Source organism: Neodiprion lecontei, chromosome 5 (genome assembly GCF_021901455.1).
Source record: "Neodiprion lecontei isolate iyNeoLeco1 chromosome 5, iyNeoLeco1.1, whole genome shotgun sequence".
NCBI lineage: Eukaryota > Metazoa > Arthropoda > Insecta > Hymenoptera > Diprionidae > Neodiprion > Neodiprion lecontei.
In genome coordinates, this window is record NC_060264.1 from 6579719 (window position 1) to 6600321 (window position 20603).

The window sequence follows — 20603 nt, forward strand, 5'->3', positions numbered from 1 at the left end:
CAATAAACGTTACGTGTATATGTATAATACATGTGATGATACGATCATTTATATGTAATATATTCGCCCCAAAATGTTTCTTCTTCTTTCTAACGTTATATATATATAAATTGTGATCCTGAGTAATCGACATTTCAACAATGATTATCATTAATTATGCGTTGATTTTCGAAACAGCTGTATTAGATACGATTTTATCATCATTTGAGGAATTTTCCAAAGTTGTATACAATAGCTATTTTTATGCAACATTCAATTGTAATTATTGCAAAACCTTCAAATATGTAAATGAAATAATTCGTCTACAAATCGATGCGCGTTATTCTTAACCGTTAAAACATTCTTGTAAATCAATTATAACAGGCCAACTTCGAAAGAACAAAATAAAACACTCCAAATTCACTACCGCTCGTACTCAGTGATTAAGTTGAGGAGGAAAATAAATCTCGATGTTACGAAATTGATTCCCATTTACGGCATTCATATATTATCACAAGTAAAAGACTCTATCCCGCAGGATATACGTATATGTATAGGTATACATATATGTATAGAAATATATCACTCCAACGAGTTGAGTCTCTTAGATGAAATATTTTTACCCTTATTTATTTAATTTAACCCGAGAGCCGCTGAATATTGGTGAACGTTCTCCGCGAAGTTGTACGCGTGTATATATATATATATTTATTTATTTATTTTCTCCTATTTATGCCTCCACGTTATTTCATCTCAATCGAAGTGGAATTTTATTTCTCTCAAATAAACTCTTATCAGCAAATATTGTACGTATATAAAAATATACAATATTTGTATATCGAGATATGATATATATATATATATATATTATATAAAACATACCTTCGACGTCTAGACGACAGTGCACGAAGCGTTTATATATATATTTATACATACACATATAACGCATAATATTCCGTAGGTACGAAATTCACTCAAGACACTCGGCTACTCGTCGTTGTGTGATACGATAACACATACATGGGGCATTCCACGTCAAATTTGCAACCCATGTACCTCACACCCTTTGATTTTGTCAATTTTTTATTATGACGTTGAACTGATCCAAAAGGGTATAGAGTTTTTTTCACATTTGTTTGGTCACCGGTGAAATTGAAAATAATTGAAAAATCAATTCCGAAGACCGCATTTTTAAAAGACTGATCAAATTCGTTATGATTTTATAATTTAAAATATGATTTTTAAGCGTGACACGACAATGGGATTTCAATGTTTATTATTTTTTTTCACAAGTTTTCAGTTTTTTCTTCCCGGAATTGTTTTTTTTTTTTCCTATTCCCCGATCTCAATATGTTACGGAAACATGAAGATAATGTGATTTTGTAATCTATTTAGACAGAGTCGTAATAAAAATAAAAAAGATCAAAGAACAATTCTGACATGAAAAAACTAAAAACTTGCGAAGAAAATAGTAAATATTAAGATCCCATCATCATATCGTGCTTAAAAATCGTATTTTAAATCATAAAATTAGTGTGAATTTTTTCAGATTTTTAAAAACGGCGTCTTCGGAATTGCTTTTTCAATTTTTACCCATTTCACTGGTGCCTCGAGAAATCCGATAAAAATTCAGAGACCCTTTTGGGTCAGTTGCAAACGTCATGCTAAAAAATTAACAAATCTGAAGGAGGTGACTTACATGGGTTGCAAATTTGACGTGGAATGCCCCATGGATATATATATATATATACATATACATACGGAGAAAAGCTACGGCTTTAATAAACGTCAATAATATTTCTCCCTTGTGATATCTCCTCGAGATTACACGAAGAAGAATAAAAAATGAAGAAAGAACAAGAAGAATGAAAAACGAAGGCGTGAGACCAAACGGAAATGTGGTTGTACGTGAAAAAAAAACTTTTTAGAATCTCCTTAGTCGCGTCTCACTTCTTTCCTCCATCATTGTACACAGGATGACCGACTTCGGGTATGTAATTATTTTCTTTGCAACAATTTAAACACCGCCTCGGCGTTAAATTGTTCAACCACTTAACATCCAAGGCATTTAACAGCGGCGTCAAACGCGTTCGTTCGGTAACTGCCAAAAATCGCGAAATGGCGTCATAAAGCAATTCAATGTTTTTTGGTGTCACTCGTGAATATATCTACTCTTGAAAGCACTCGGTTTGAGAATTTTTCAAGTCAAGGAATCCGATTACGACCACAAAAATTTATTTTTTCCGCGCATTCGTAGGAATTTTTAGACCTCGAAGCTCTCGAATTTTTTAAATAATTTTCTAAAACGGCGTCATAGAAAAATTCGGAATGAATTTTTCTTTTCGAAAACGTTGAATAATAAATTTTTTCGAGTACAAATACGCAATATCAAGAATTACCGAGCAAGTTTTCTAATACAATCTACAAAGTTACGGTAATTGTAAATAATATCGTGTAATTCAAAATACTGCGCAGTACTATTTGCGACCAAACGCAGTTGGACGATCTAACGATAAGAAACAACAACAACTTCATCTGCCAACTTTTGGCCATACCTACACGATGTGTCTACATATATCGTCGTCGTCGTCAAGGGTGTGTCGCAAACGGGGAATAAAGAAAAGAAAAAAGTAAAAAAAAAACAACAAGAGGAAAGAAACCCACGCGACTCGATATCGAGTCTATAACTCTATGTTTCACAATCCGCACAATCGTAACAGACGTCATGTTGCATTAGAGCGGTGGAATTGAAGCCTCGGATCTTCGGACTCACAATCAGCGAACGAATGAATTGCACATCGGTTCAAGGACAAATAAATTATTTCGGTAAACAAAATCGTACACATTATAAAACGTTGTACGTATAACTTTGACATCTCTAAACCAGCGTTCGATCAAACGTTAAAATTGGCCCGCTAAACGTTTGATTTGAAAATATTTATAAAATTCCATTTCTCTCGGTGCATGAAGGGAAAATACGGCTTTCAGAACTAACAGAACAGACCAAAAGCTCGCTGCTTTCGCGACGACTAGACTACAAGACCATTGAATAGCTGCGGAAGTTCCGCCCGTGAGGCGAAGGTCCGTCTTTGAAGCCTCCGTCTAATTTTGTAGGAGCCAAAACCGACGTCACTTTGAAATTCCCCGTCAAGCACGGTGAACATCGAGAGACTTACTTAACTCGCTGTTGCGAGTATATTATACATGTACATTGACTATTTATGTATCTATAATACATCGTTATAAAGTAGAGTAAACCTCAGAAACTGATTTTGCTATGCAATTACCAAAAAAGGATCGACGATATCGCAAAATGTTTACGCGTGCCTCGTTTTTCGTAACTCCAACAATATTCAAACAGTTTTTTTTTAACGATACCTGTCTTACTAAATTTTTCTAGTTACCGTAGCAAATGAAATTTTTCTCAGTGTTTGTTTACAACCGCGTGTACCTCGAGTATAGCTCTAATGCAGCGCGGAGTGAATCATATCCGGAATTTTAAAGGGTGGAAATGTAACGACGGACAAGAAAATCTTGGCCGGGCCGAAACTTATCTTCGTTTTACGGTCCACTAAATCCTAAGACGTTTCTTCTTCTTCCTCGAACGGACATCGTGAAAAATTTATGTTCATTTTCGGAATATAGGCTGCAGGTTTATCCTCCTCCTCTTCGTCCAACGACCGCAGATAAGCCGTCCTTCCCCCCTCCCCTTTTTTTTAAAAAACACTAGAAGGGAAATAAAAATCGGAACGCCTGAATCTCGAGGATATGATCCACAAAAGATCATCTCCGTTCCGGCCCAAATCTATTAGATTTACGTATGTAATTTGAAAAGACTTGAAATCGAAAGTGTTTAAGATTCGTCAACCTTTAAAAAATAACAATTCAAACAGCGTTTGTCGCGTTTTTCACGAAGATAAATTTCTACAATTATAAATTTGGTAATGTTTCAATTACGTATAACGGCAAATTGATCAACATCGTTATGCCGTTCCGTGTAACGAAGCTTTATAATTTATGCCGTCGGTTGAAAAGATAGAAACGCGAAATGTTCGCGGATTGCCGGACTATGGAAATTCGAATGGGACTCGCCCCGTTAGTGACGCTTTCAATTATCCACCAAACTGGACGAAGCTGACCGACCAAGTACTTCTGCTGTCCATTTGTCGAACGGATCGATCCAATCGAAACGGGTGAATTAACGACGCGTAGATTGTTCTCACGTCTGCGGCAAAAGCTTGACCAAACCAACAGCCAGAAAGTCTCAAGCCTCTGCAGTAATTGTCAATTGTGTGTCAATTGGTGTCAACTGACAACGGCGATCGTACGACGTCGTCTCGACCAATGGAAACACTGGGATTTGGCCGAGCCTCCGGGAGTGTGTAAACGTTGATCTCAGATGTACGAGAATAGTGATTTGTTATTTTAAGCCGGCTGCCATCTGTTGTTAAAGCCGCCGTCGGACTCGCTACGATACTTTCACTGAGAAAAGAGTTTACTTGACGTTAACAAACGTGTATTTCGATATAGCGGGATGAGTGTTTCGTTGTTATTATCAAATTTTAGTTGTTAATACCAAATATGATTTGTCAACCGTTAGCAAATTTCTATCCGTCATTGTTTGGCTCAACCAAAATTTGATACTTATAGCGAAACATTTATCTCGTCATTCACGAATATACGTTTGTTATGACGGTAAATAAACAATTTTCTCAGTGATACGTCATGCACGTATTTATATAATTTGCGTCTAATAGTAAATACATACGTCGGTAGGCTTCGTATTTTTGTTTCCAGTATTCGCGCCGTTATAGTATCTTAAAATACCTTAGATGTAGAACTATTTCGATTATTTATAAATATAGGAAGTGGGTCGTTGAAACAACGAAACGTAGACACATTTTTTGACGGACGTAAAGTTCTAACATGAAAAAGATCAAACAGAGTTTCATGGGATCTGGGTCTGAAATTAAGCCAGTTGAAAATAATTCTAGAAAGTTAAAAAGTTTTTGGATATCTAGTACTAGAACAAAATAATAATGTAAACGATCTTTACCCAAATTTTTCTCATTTTTTCTTGGAAATAAAAGAACACAAGATACTGAAATAATGAATAATATCGTAGATAACGATGCTTCGTTTGAAAATTGATAAAAGTCTATAATATCCGTTCCATCTAACTCCCAAATGTCTCGTTTCATTCTGGAGAGCATTTTCTGTCAATTAGCCGAAACACTTTCCTGTCATCATATCGCCAAACTCGAATATTTAACTTCTAACGAATCAGCTAGAATTTTCAAGAATTTCGAAGCGATCCGTGAAACGAAAGATCGCTACTCAAACTTTCCTTGTTATAAACCCCTTATTTACGTGTTATCTTAATTTTTTTGCAGCTTTCAAATATAACGAGATTTCATGGATCGTCTTCAATACGCACGAGCGGCATGTGTAATCGAATAAATACAACGTCAATTTATCGTTGCACGAGCATTAAATTTTCGCAACAGTTGCAAGAAAATCTAGCAAGAGATTGTGGTAAAAAATGAAAATAATTAAGGACCGAGCGGTAACCGCAACTAAAAATTTTTCTCAGTGTGAAATAAAATCTTTGACCGACAACCCGGCTTAATTGAAACTCGGCATTTCGCTTGTACGGACGGAAACGTAGCCCCTGAAAAGGTCTCGAAGCCGATATCTGGTGAAGCAGAACCCCCGGGGGACGAGACTCCGGGTTAGCAGTGAAATGGCCACCGTGTTCTAAGAGATATGCTAAATCTTGCTAATGCCCGTTGCGGGTGTGGGCACACCATCACTTAAACGCGCCCCGAGTAGGTTGGTAGGTAGGTTGAAGGTACCGGAGTACAGGATGGATACACTCGGTCATCAGCGATCTTCCGCCGGGCACACGAATACTGATTGCGAGTCAAAGAAACATGCAAATTCACCGTAGAAACTGCGCCGTGGAATACAGCATAAATTTCAAAGCTTGCAAGTCGATAACACCGCATGCGATTTTCCGTAAGAAAGTCTGTCGCCACGTTACTTTGTCGTACACCGATACAAGCGATTAATCCGCATCTTTCTAGTATTTCGTATTTATACTGACAAAATCGATCCGTTCAACGCTCTCGGTCAAACATTTTTCAACTCGATATTTTCACCTTAATTTCGTTACTCGGAAGTTTTCAGGGTCGTTGATCACGAATCCGACGTCAAAATTTGATAGTTTCTAAATCCAAGATGACGTCTGTGAGTGTGCGTGGGTGTAATAATGTGAAAAAAAATTATATTTCAGGAAATTTTCAACTTTCCCATATTTTTCGTGGCAAAAAGTTAGCCCCGAATTATACAAGTAAAGAAAAAATTGTTAACCGTGAAATAATGAAAGACCGCGTAAAAAATATCTCTCTCTCTCTCTCTACTCGTACAACAACTACGCCTTCGTACATCATAATACGTAATTAATTATACCCGTGACAATATACGATGGTCGAGAAATCCTCGGAGGTGATTAATTAATTAATTAAATAAGTTTCAAACGTCGAAGTTGGAGGAATACGAAACTCGTGCGGGGTATAACACAAGGTAAACACCTACACGACACACGCACACACACACATATATATGTATATATACGTATATACACATACGTTGCATACACACACGTCGGTAGGAATTCTCCTCTAATACGTTATATTTGGAATGATATTCGTAACGTATGTACGTATCGACGGTGCAGAGGTAACGGCCATTTACGTACGTGAGTAATGAGCATATTATGCGAAAGCCTCATATATCCGGGATTAAACTACACGTATATATGTATATTTCAGGCCATTCAATGCCTTGGCTTCTCGCATCTAGCTCTCGATTCTCCGCATTTCGTCCTACTCTGGCTTAGAGATGCCGAACAGGGACCAGCGACTGATTAGTTCGCCGTTAATTCCTTCGAGAGACACCCGCAACTTTGCTCTGAACGGTTTTGGTACAGGTACCAGAGATATGTGTACGCGTACAGTCGGAGTGTGGGATGAAAGAGTAAAACGCAGATGCATAGATGCGTCAGGGTTCGTAAGCTTCTTTGGTATTATCTGAAATTCCCCGAATTTTTAAACAACCTTTCAAAAAACATGCCGCTGATTAATGACAATTTTTTTTTCACACGTTGATACTAATACCTTCGATGTTATCTGGTATGTAACTTACTTACTGTCCGACTATTGGTTTACAAACGACGGGCTGCGATTTTCCGTATGAAAAAAGAAACAAAAAAAAAAAAAAAGAAAGAAAAAAACAGAAAAATGTTTGGTATCAAGTAAATATACAATATACAATATACATAATTTTTTTTTTATCCTCTTATTATGTACAAACAAGAACGAGTTTATTTCCTCTACTGTGCGTACGAAGCTTTTCCTGATACATAAAACAAAATTTCCAACGCGATACCCAAAGTATTTCGATCCAGTTATTCAAAGCCTCGCTTGCCCAACGTAAACTAACCACAAGAATGATATTTCTGAGACTGTAATTTTTTTCATCATCATTCCTCAACTCCAAGAAACTTTACGTTCTATCATGACTCGAAAGTAAGGTGGGCAAATTATTTCCTCGTAATCAACAATCGCATTGCGATCCAATTGTATGCAGAATGGCTGAAGTTTGTTGGTAAAATCAATGCAAATTATTCCATTCATTTGGATATACCATTTTACGTATAACTAGTCAATGGTATAAAATGATTAAAAAACAAAACGTAATTGATTTTTGAATCAGTTCAAACTGTTTTAGTTTAAATGAGAATGAAATATTTCATCGCAAGTGAAAAATTTACAGTTTAACAAATAACTTGCTTTACAATATTTATGTAAAACCACGGTTATCAAATATCCTGCAATGATAATCACCTATTCGATATTTAGAGAAAAACTTTAGAATCTACAGTTTGGAATTGTGTGACAAGAAATTTGAGCAATTTATATAAACAATTTTCAATGTTTTATTCGTTATTGTTTATTTTTCTGGATATTTATTTTGTCCGTTATCTGCTCACTTCAGCTTTCAAAGCAGGATGATATTGAACGAAGAAGACAGACTGTAGTTAAGGTGGATATACTGGAAGATTGAGTTACTGTTATATTTACCAGTGCGTGTAATAAGGTCGGATGGGCTTTAATGCGGATCGATCAGAGGCAAACTAACTAGTTCAAGGGTATAAAACGTGCGAGAGTAAACATTGACTCCAGATGATAATCATGATACGTGGTATTGGAAAAAAGTAATACTCTACTCAAAAAATAGAATGTCTGAGAAAATAAAGCAGAGCCATTCTTCGATTAGGGAATTTTGATTCTACCATAAGTATGAAAAAGTTGGAACAATATTATTGGTATGAAAACAAAGTAAACAATTGAAACCCTCGTGTAAGCAATATACCGAAAAAAATGTTGACTAAAAAGAAGAAGAAGAAAAAAGTTCGATAAATTGAAGTCTATCTTCGTAAAAGATTGAATCAAGTTTCCATAGAATCCCTTATAGTAACTGATTTTAGACGTCTGCAGCTCGGAGGTAAAATGATATTGTATCTCTTTTTACAGAATTCAATTCGACAAAAATTTTCGTGACGAGAGGATGTTTCGAAATAAAATATAACTGTACACCTCAGCGAGGTTTGAAATGAAATTTTTCCAGTCGATCAACCGCGGGGCAAATAATCGCTCTACAACTTTCAAAATTTTTAAATCCCGTGGCTACCCAGCGGCAATGATATAAAGGATTTTCCAATGCAGAACAGGTGAATTGGAGCTTCACTTGTGAATGACGAGTGGAAAAAACAAATTTCATTATTGTACGTAGAAAAATTTTTCGTATCTTCCCAACGGCGGGATGGAAGCTTGGCGAAAATTTTCGACTTTGTGCCTTTGAGAAGTATAGATATATATATAGTGCCTGTTTGGGACCTAAATAATAACCTCTTAAAATTTGAGCCACGTAGCTTATGCGTAAAAATTGTCGCAATTGATTTTTCGTTTGTTTATTTCACTCTTTCCTAAAAATCTCCCAAAATATAACATATATGACAAAAAGTCTGAGAAGATCTTTTTTATGAAATTCAATTTACCGTGAAAAACGTCTCTTGTGATTTTTTCATACATTGCGTATTTGTCAAGATATTTACAAAATGCAAAATTACAACTTCAAATATTGACTCATATATTAATTTTCAATTCTCAATAAAAAAAAAAATTGTTTTGGAAAAGAAAAGTCAATATTTGAAGTTGTAATTTTGCATTTTGTAAATATCTTGATATATATATATATATATACCTTAGACATGTATAGCTGACATTTAACAGTTTCTAATCGATAAGCGATCCTGATTTTCGAGTAACAACATGTTGCATGAAAAAATAGTAAAAAATTACAATTTCACAACATATTGGAATTTTACGAATTTCCGTATAAAATTGGTATTGAAATATTACGGTAATATTTTTGAAACACAACTCCTTCAAAGTCATTTGCAAATTGTAAATAACATACGTGGACATTTTTTCAACGTTATTTTTTATCACGTCAAGATTGCCAACACGAACCTCATATAATAATCTGAATAGAATTTGACAAGACGCGAAAGAAAGTCAAACCTTGTCCTTTAGTTTCCGAGCTTTAATAATTAGTCTCCATTTTCGAGGAATGGAACGTTTCTAGTCAGCGTCGAAAGTCGAGTACGAAATATTCACTCTCTATAATGTATTTCCCAGTGCAGAATGGTTTAGTTTTACGAACTCCGAAGTCGGCGAAATTAGATTCGCGCGTAGCTAATCTCATGTGGTATACGCGTCGGAGCTTTACGTTACTCTGCGTAATTCAATCGCGAGAAAGTTTGGACGAATCTTGAATCTCGCGTATAATTTTCCCCGAGAATTTATAATGAACAAGCGTCACCCTGAAACGATCGTGTCAGCTATATTGACAGCGGTTATAAAACTCGCCCTTGAAACTTCATCGGTAATAAAAGTTTTGCTCAACGTATTCCTTTGATTCTCGAAATCGATGCATGTTGGCACGATTTGCAAATCTGCTGCGTAACAAATTTCGTTCAAATAATTTTAAACAAATAACAATCCCAGGGTTTGGCGTGAGGAAAATTATCGCAGTGTTATAAATTTTTTCTAGCTTGGAACAAAGCGCCGTCCTTTTCGTTATTTGAATTTCCCGTATTGATTATTCCACCGTAAATCTGTATCACTAATTATACCTGTGCGATGTGGAAAAACAGTCGAAGTCCGCGAGTTACATTAATTTGTTCAAATTTAAACAGCGGGGTTGTTGTACACAATTGTTTAGTTCGCCATGAGCATGCAGTTCAATTTGCCACTAATTCCATTCACAACCCGCTAGATTGCGTAAATAATAAATGATCAAACTCATTGTTGGGGTTTCGTTGCGGTAAGACCGACACCATTGTGCGGTTTCTGTTGTAGATTTATGCGGTGAAATTCTAAACGCGTGTTATACACAGCGAGAAACTCGACTCGGACTTTGCATTAGGTGGTTGGTTAACTAAAATCTCCCTAAAATGGCATTATACGGGTATTCTAGGTTACATGTAAAAGCCGAGGATTTTCTCTCGTCAGAAATGTCTAAACGAAAAAATGCTGAAACAATTAAGCTTCAAAAGCTGCGACCGTCGAGTCAAGCGAATGATATTAAATTGAAACGAGCCGGTGTAGGCAAAGAAAATAAAGTAATTTAAAACGTACGAATTAACTTTAAAAAAAAAATCAAAATCAGAAGCCTCAAGACTTGCTTTGGGAGCGGGGATGAAGTTGTGAATTTGAAAAGTTCCAACAGCGCTTAATTCCGAATTATTTGGCGGCGAAACTCGAACTGAAGGCGTCGAACTTTGAAGAAACAACAAAGTTTCAAATGTTCGGAAACCAGACGGCTCAAAGTTTACTCGACGAGCGGGTGTAAAAAATCAGAAAAACCGAAAATCGGAATCACCAGGATTCCGAACGTAAAAATAACGAAACTCAAAAACAAAAAACCATTAAAATGTGGAATAACTTCACCAAGCCAGATATTCACAGAACTGAAAATCTTGGAATTTGGTGCTTTCGGAACTTTTCAAATCCGGAATTCAAACCCTGCCGCTTGCTTTGATAATATATTCCACAGAGATTTCCGCTCAATGTAAGTTTTTTACTAATTTGTACGATGCGTCCGCAAAAGTTTGCCAACGGTGAAAAAAGCCACATGACGAAATTAAACGAATCTCTCTCTGCAGCTCGACTTGGGGGAAAAAAAAATTGTTCTCCCTTTTCTTTTTGTTTTCCACTTCTGCTGTAGTAATTTCTTTATTTCTCCTACCGGAAACAAAATGAAAGGTCCGGTTTATCGCAAAAGGTCAGTTCATTACGCGGACGCGGCGGCTGCGGTCGGAGCGGAAAGTCCGAGTTTCGTGTTTGCACAAGAAGACGAAAACGAATTGCACCCTGCTGCCAGCCAGTGTTACACGCGCTGTGCAGTTTTCCCTCTTCCTGTCCATGCTGCGTCACATACGTACTTTATATACGTACGAACACGTACATAGATGTGTCTCGTTATCGTTCGCGTAAAACAATTATGAACAAATTGAATTCGCATGCGGTACAAAAGAGAAAATGTATAAAATAAACTGCATAGATCACAGAAAAAATTGCCAACGGATCTGGCAATGAGCAAAGTTCGGAACGTTGATGATTCAATGATGCTTACGTATTTGGGAAAAAATAATTAATTGACAATCATGCGATTGTGATTTGTCGAAATTCAGTAATAAACACGTTTACTGGTAAAAAGTAAAATTGATCGTTTCTTCTTGTTTAGGAAAGCAAACACCTTCAAAGTTATTCTAAAATTTGAAGACGGTCATTTCCATTTCCGTGTTCATCGTTCAATGATCACGTTACACTGACTTCAACCTCGTGATCTATACCATCTTACGGATTCACAGATTTCGCTTGTACATAACTATACTATAAGAATTCCGGCAATCAGTGATAATAGAAGCTAGGCCAGGACAGTAATTTCTAATGGTTGCTAGGGGTGCAATTAGAGCGTTAATTGGAGCAGCGTTACTCGTTAATTATCGACACAGCACGGTTAATCAGAGAGCGTGAATCGAGGCAGGAAGGAAAGTTCGCTTCTCGTTCTCGATTGCGTTTTAAATCCTTTTTTGATTATTGTCAAATTGTATGGGAGTGAATAATAGTTTCGACATCTTCTTCCCCCCAAGTTTCTAAGGCTATTAAAATGCGCGAAAATCGAAACTTTGCACGCTTGGCGGTCGAATCCGATTCGTTATTTTACCCACAGATGTAACATTTAAGGCTTCTCACGAGCCGAGAGGATCGGATTAATTCAACAATAAGCCGGAAATCTGATCGCCGGGATATCTGTTAATTAAAATTGAAATTATATGAAATGAAATGAAAGAAAGAATGAAAATCCACCTTCGTCGGATTTGTTTTTTCACCGTCAGGTATTTTCAGGACATGTTATTAAATCGTGTAAGATTTTGAGTATCGCGACGAAGCCTGGCAGACAGTTTCTTCGTAACTCTCAACGGTTGTCACAATTTCGAGAACCTTTAGACGTCGAGAAAATTTCAATATCGTTTGTTTCTTCTCTCGCGATGTGTTCATAATTTATAACGCCAGAAAGGCTCTTCTCTTCGTATTCGGGTCATGATTCGTGAATACAGAAATGAAAGAGAATGCCATATATGTATTATGAGGCATATTTCTTCCGGGATGAAAATTTCGGGTACAGACAATTTCTTCTATCTCGTTCTTTTTCAAGGATCATAAATAACGTAATATAACAAAAGTAACGCCTGGTCAGGGCGATAACTCAGAATTTCTACTACATATTCACGGTAAGCTCGATATCTTCTCGAAACCCGTTAACGCAGGTACATAAATACCAGAATATAGCTGATACCTATTCAATAGCGCTCATAGTTACCAACCCTGTAAGTAAATTTACTGTTCTCGTAACTTTCGGGCGGATATAGATATATTTTTTTTTCTCGAAACTGCTTTCACGCTAACTGGCAAATTCAAATCCACCACCCTTTATGTCATGTGAGAGAGCGTCACTCGTATCATATACAAATTTCTCCAAGATGCCAGCAGCAGTTTGCAAACTCTTGAAACACACGCCAACTTGGATATTTTTTTAATTCATCCATTAATTCTTTTCTCTAAATACTGCTCTTGGATAATCGAATAACGACGGATAAAAATCTTCAAAGTCAATGTTAAACAGCATTTCAATTTACAGTACGTTGTATTCAAACTGTCGAATGAAAATAGATGAATGAATCAGCCATTGTGTTGGGAAATAAAAACAAAATCTAAACATATAAGACTGAAACAAATTTTTTTGATTTAATCGTACAATTTTGTGATCACACGAGATTCTTGCAATATTTTTCTTTACCACCATTAATTCTAGTACATAATAATTGAGATAACATGGTCTGCGCATCGATTCTAAGGGTAGATATTACAACAATTTCACCCTATCCTTCTCTTTCCACAAAATTCTTAGTGCTCTCAAAAATTGGATATAATTTTCTGTAGTTACGAATGTTACGTGATGCAATTTCAAGTACGCGGAACAATATTCGCATCAAATCGAAATCCTCGCATTCATCGTTACGCCATTTTTTGAAAAGCTTCTTTGACTTTCACGGAAAATAATTTTTATTTCGCAATTGAATGGTTCAACATGAAACGCGAGTAAAAGTTGAATCGTGATGTATTATTATCATTACTGGTGAAATATCGAATATTCACCGAAGCAATAATCCGATGAAACGGGACTGTGATTTGCTCATCGACGGTTCATCGGAGTCTTTAATAATAATTTAAAGCGGGTGAACGGAAACGAGTTGATTGATACGAACGATTCGATGAGAGACAGCGCGCGATGACGATGGCAGGATGATACGAAAGAAACTCAAATTTTTTTTCCCAACGACTCACTAACATTGCGGACAATAGACAGCCAATTTCCTCGAGTCGCTTCTCTTGTTGCCGGATGATCAAGCAACGCAGCCTGGCGTCAGGACTTTCCTGTCGAGTCCTTGACACTCTCAATAAATCACGCGAAGCTAAGCAATCTAAGTTCTCTAAGAAAACTAAGCAAGTCACAATTTCGTTTCACGCAGTGAAATTGTTGCTCTCGATATTCGTCGTCGGTTATTTTAAATTGACGATATCACCGTTCAACTAATCTTGAGCTCAATGTTGATTCATTCAGCACCGAAATCTGTATCGGTATCTGTATGAAATTTGACAAATCGCCATTGAACTGACGTGTATATAAATTCTCGCCACGGAGTTTGTAAGCCCGTACCATTAGCAAAACAAAAAAATGTGCGCATGTTCAATTTCAGGTGTACAGTGTTGTCAAATTTTCAAAATCGGCATAGTTTCTTTGGTGGGATGGGTAAACCTGGTTCAGTTGCACAATTCATGAAAAAAATACTGAATTCTCATCAGTAAAGCTGCAGACTCGGTGTCATTTTCATCATAGAGAACGAGAAATTCAACACATACGGACACGCATGCGGGAATAACTTTTTTAGTCATATAAATTCTCCATCGAGCAGAAATCGTACTTACCAAGTCGATTGAGGCTCGAAAGACGAGGAGCACGCTGACACGTGAAGTGATGCACTTGAAAAAGATCGGAAATTCCAGAGAGATCCATCTGCTGCACTTCACTTCACTTCACTTCACTTCACTTCGCTTCGCTTCACAAACACTGCCACTGCAATTATCGTAACACGTACTTCGATTATTCTGCGAAATTAGTTTCACAGCAAACGAGGAAACGGATCAGAGATCCTCAACCGGTCGCGGTCTGAAGTGAACTGAGATTCGACACTCGCTGACCGAACGACGCGGTGCGAATATTCTAGAATCGCGTCGCTAAACCGATTTCGATACTGAAACCCGGGTGAGTTTGGAACAAATGAAGAGCGTCTACCTTTATCGGAGTTATGTTTCCTTTCGTGCGATTGATCATCGGTTGCATGCTGCAGCTCGGCGCAACGATCGAAACACCGGCAACGAAAAATTTCATACAGTTTAGACCGACGACGAGCGCAACAAAACTCGCCCGACCGCGACCGCTGAGCACGATTTCTGTTTACTTCTGTCGCACTTTCAGTTTTCATTCGATCGATGTACGTTTAACGCCATTCTGTGTTGTGGAGACGATTATTATTTTACGCGGAATGCGATCGGCGTCGTGTGACGTTTACGATACATTCAAACACGTTGCATGCTCAACTTGCAAATAGAAATCGATGCCGTGCTGAGCGATTATACCCAGCCGAGTATTTTCGACCTGCATTGACATTGGAATAACTGTTTACTTCTGACCGATACAGCCTGTAAACCACCGATCAGATCCGCACTAGAACAAGTCTCGACTGGCAATGACGCGATTGACGGTCATCTTCACGGCGTAACCAAAACAAAGATGGCGGACAGCAAGCGCTGTCACCTTGCTACTTTTCAGGCCTCGATTTCGAGACTGAATTTGAACGAGGCTGTGTTCCATGATATTTAAACTATACTCAGCAAGGAACAATCGTTTTGGTTCATATTGTTATTTATTATTATAAATATGTTTTGGCGTTTCGTTAAACGTGGACACCCTTTTGCAGTGAAGGCAGACGATGCTAGCCAATACGTATCGCATTTTTATTTTATTTTCTTATTATTTTCTTATGCATACAGAAAAAAGTGCAGGAGATTTTGAATCTTAGGAGTTAGAAATTTCGCTTACCTTGCACCACTTTTTGGCCTTTACTCCGAATTCGTAATTGCTGATGTGATATGATTTGAAACTTATTTATCGTGCGATACGAATACATAATAATAATTCGAATTACATCCAGGAATTTTGAAAGTCAAAATATAACGATAAAAATAAACGTTTCTGTATTGTCCTGTGTTTGCTATTGCTCGTCATCTTTTTTTTAAATCGAAAAATAAGAACGGGCATAGTTTTTGCCCCGTAAAGGTTGTAAATTTCGATATATCAGGATGTGAGCGCAAGTGTTTAGCAACAGTTTTCCACACCGTATGCATTTGTCTGTAAAAATAAGTAATGGAAATAAAAAAAAAAAAAAAAAAATCGAGATTTAAATAAACGTTCTACCTTGACATGTTTACAGTTTGTATAATCGTTCCCGGGACGTGGTACTTCATGCCAAATGTACGAGCTGAGGGAGTCCCTGCGGCATTATTATAACGAAACGGCACCATTCGACAAACTCGCAATAAAAATTAATCTAAAGTGCCCGATCTCTTGCCGTAGGCAGGATATACCTACAACGGGTCGTATCTTTCCCCGTATACGAGAATGGCATGCATTTATGAATAAACAGGGGTACGCCGGGCACTGCAAAGATACTTCAGAGGCTGCCGCCGGGAACAAGGAGTGGAGAGGAGAGGAGAGGAGAGAGATCGGCGAGCGTGCGCGAAGTGTTTTCGCGTTGTCGAGGGAACCGGTGTGCTTCTACACTGGCTGGAAGTTGTAAGGCGCTTAGGAGCTTTCGCCAAACAATATATAATTCAAGATTTGACTCTCGTGCGTTGGTAACCCCTGTTCCACGTTCAAAACCCCTTCGCTATCCGGCTGATACCTTTTCCCGCGTTTTCGCCAGACTCTGCCTCCTTCTATTCCCATTCCGGAGGAGGGCAAGGTAAGCCTCCCCGATTACACGGTGCTTTACGCAACATATATGCTGCACGGAAAGGCACTCTCTGCGGTATTCATTATTCACCATTATCGCAACGCGACTGCAATCATGCGCCGGGCAATACGGAGTCACCGATCGTACGGAAATTCGTGATACTTTCGATTATGGTTTACGTAAACAACATTTCATGCTTTCGGTTTGTCTCATTTCTTTCACCTCGCGAGGGAAGAACATCGTTATTAAACTTTGAAAACTTTGGTTTATTTTTACCACAGCAACGATACTTCGATATTCGGCGAGATAACTATACACTTGTAACTAAATTAAACCGACTGCCAGAGATCATTTCAGTGAACCGAATCACAACTTTTCAACTTTCAAACAAGGTATTTGCGAATTTTTACGCAAAATCAGTCGCCTTAATTTACCGGTTGAAATTTTACAGTTTTTTTCATACGGTTATAAACCAAATTAGTTTCTCGTATCAGTTTCTCGTACCTAGTGTCTACGTTTAAATCACGATAAAAATTTTTTTACCAAATTGTTGCCAACTTTTTTCGTTTTTTCGAATATAAACATCAAGAAAATATCATTCGTACCCCTGCAGGTATAACAAAAAAATGTTTACAACCTCAGAGAAATCTTCCTCTGAGTACGTGTTATATTATTACAACAAAAAAATAAAATAAAAATGAATGCATATTGCGTATTGTGTATTGTACAATGAGAAATCTGTTTTTATCTCTCGATGTGCGAGTTTTCTTTAAATTTCCTTTCGTCCGGAAACTTTCGATCCCTTAATAACGTATAAATTGTTCACAAGCTCTTAGCTCGACTCGAATGAGAAAACTGGCGTCCGAGTATATTTATGTACATATTAGTATAATACACCGGTGTACCGCATACCGAGATACAAGGTTCGGTACACATAGATCCGCACCCTGCGGTTGAAATATTGCCTTATTTAACGGTGGAAGCGGACCCGGGCGTACGCGGGATAAAAAAAGAGAACTTAATTTATAGAGTAGCTTAAACAGCGAGAGCAAAAATACAACCAGAACAACAACAACAACAACACAAACCAAGCACAGATTATAAAGTAAATAAGAAAACAAAGGGGAGAAAAAAAAAGAAATCATAAATAAAGGGTCAACGTTCGCTCGGGCAATAAAACAATATTATATTCACCCGACGACGCTGTGAATGCAAACAGCTCACCAACTTTTAACGGACATCCTTACCGCGTCGCGTCGTGTGGTTGCACACTTCGTATTTCCTCCTGCAGCCGTGTTTTCCATATCTTGTTTCATTCGGATTTGAAATTATAATTCACAACTTCGCGCGATACCCTTAATTTATAGTGAAACTTTATTAGGTAATTTGTCCGTCAATTTGTCCCCGTCTTATTATCATCGACGTACAGCCGACGATATGATATTTTGAATTTCGGATGCGGATATTATTTTAAGGGGCCGATCGATCCGCAACGGGATGGGAAGGAAAGCTGAGCATTTGGGGAGGATCGCCAAAATTGATTCCGGCTCTGCCGCGAGTCGGCGGGGGTGAAATTTGCTTAACAAATGTCTCGTGGCCTTTGATCGGAGCCACGGCTTTTGGCCCGCGAGAATTCGGGTCGGTAAGCAAGGTCGAAAGCACCGCGTGACAGGCAGCTTCTCTCCCGGTCGTGTATGCAAAGCTCCCTCTTTCCTTATACATACGCGTAACATCCCCCTCCTTTTCACTCCAGACAATCCAGACCACGTTGTATCCTGATTCCATTTCCCTCTTCTATATTTCGGGTAATTTCAACCAAATAACGCGAAAACGATTCAACGCTCAAATCTGTTTGCGAACCCCTCACGATTTTCATGCAAATTTATCGCGTTTCATCCGCAATCCCCGGCTCATTACCTCAAAGAAAAACAGTCCAACGATTCGTCGAGTTATCTCACAAAATTTCGACAGATATTCGCTGAGGATAGATTATTTTTTAATTTCTTTTTTACGGAACAACGCGGGAGGACCAGCTTTGACGAAATCAACTGATACGAAAAAAGAAGATATTGTTACAAAGAATAAACAATCAGGGTGAAGAATCTGAATTTAGATGCCACAGGACGCGTAAAAATTGTGAAAAATTCTTTGCAGAATTTTTAGGAAAGAATTTTCATCAGGAAATATTGTAATTTTAACAGGACTCTCGGTACCTAAGAAACAGATTTTAAATTCCACTCTGGAAACTTTTCCCAACCGGCAGAACACAATTTTCCATCGCACACACGTATATATATATATATATGTATATACATGCACCGTATCCGTTTATCGAGTGTGTACCAAAGGTCGCGGGGGTGGATGCGGTGTTTGACTAAAGTCCATGGAATACGCGAGTAACAAAAATAACGAAAAAGTCACTTTATATGGGTGTACACAGGCACTTGCGATACATGCACTAACCTCAAGCGGCTTACACCGATAATGTTTACAGAGTCCTTCTATCGTCCTTCTATCCACGGCACGACGTGTACCTAGGATTCACTTGAACGAAATGAAACCCTTCCCCCGATGCATCGGTTCCAGGCAGAAAGGCCATCTCGCTTCCTTTATCCCGCGTCGTCCTTTTTTTCACTCTACATTATACGACGCTCTGGTCTATGTAAGGTATAAACAAGAGGAAGAAGAAGAAGAAGAAGAAGAAGATTGTGCAGGAAACGTACTTTAGTCCTTTATAGACCGACTCGAATCACCTGCGTCAAGTTTAATCTCGCTTCTTGAGACTTGATTACATCGTTTCTCTCATTTAAATTTTTTTTTCTCTCGTATTTACCGTACCTCGCGTCTTGCGGTGGTAAATAACAAACAGCTTCAGTATTTTGACGTCCGTTGATAAGGTGAAAGGAGAAAGCAGCGGAAGGGACGATGATGGGTATATTCGGTGAAGCCGAAGACTTTTTCCTGTTTTCGCTGCTTTAATTTCCTCTTTTGTCTTTCGATCCCCGTTTTCGATAACTCAAGTCAAGACTTTGCCAGTGACTCTCGTCAGTGTTCAACCACGTGATGATCCGAAGTAATGAAATAACAACATTCCCCCCCCTCACCTTTATGCGGAGTTCCGTGACGTCTGATCCCATAACCGTGGTGGCGGTGGTCATTAACAAAGTCGCAACGCATTCTCGAGTAGATAAAGCACGATAATTGCAGTCCTGCTTTTTGTCCATTCGCGCTTTCCCAAATGGCGACGCAACGACCACGACAATTCTCCTTTCAGACCGTGGGAGTCCATTTAGAAAATGAAAAACAAAAGCTCTCCCGCCACATTGCTTCGCGTTTCGTGTAATGGCCGAGCTTTTGTCAAAAGACGCGTGTGTGCGACTCGACTTTCGCGTGCAACGGTCACGTGTGCACAATTTTCCCCGAATATTACAGGTGTGTACGGGTACATAGACACAGATCTGCAACGGAGGAAAGCTGGTTCGCTTAAACTTAATTTCCCCCCCCCCCCCCCCCCCCCCCTTCCCGTCGTTAAGTGCTCGACAAATTGATACAATCAACTTGTGCTCTCTGAATTTTCAAGCAATCCTTAAATACTCCCACGTTATGGGGGAACGCCGGAACTTGTAGGTAGGGTGATAAGGTGGGACGACTGGAGGAGCTTTCGATACGCGCGTCTTCCGATACCGTCGCAGTACTAAAAGCTGCACTGAGAGAAATTTTTATTTCCGGTTACCGCTCAGTGCTCAACTATTTTCATTTTTTACCACAATCTCTTGCTAGATTTTCTTGCAACTGTTGCGAAAATTTAACGCTCGTGCAACGATAAATTGACGTTAAAGCCTCGTTTGAATAAAAA

General features: G+C 38.2%; 1 long non-coding RNA gene across 1 annotated transcript in view; it reads right to left on the reverse strand.

Annotated features, from left to right (window-relative positions):
* The window catches only part of LOC124294725, a 92899-nt gene extending 77447 nt beyond the window's left edge, over window positions 1-15452 (reverse strand). The window contains exon 1 of the long non-coding RNA XR_006904655.1: window positions 14661-15452. This is a non-coding gene — a long non-coding RNA (uncharacterized LOC124294725). The remainder of the gene's footprint in view (window positions 1-14660) is intronic.
* Window positions 15453-20603: the final 5151 nt, after the last annotated feature.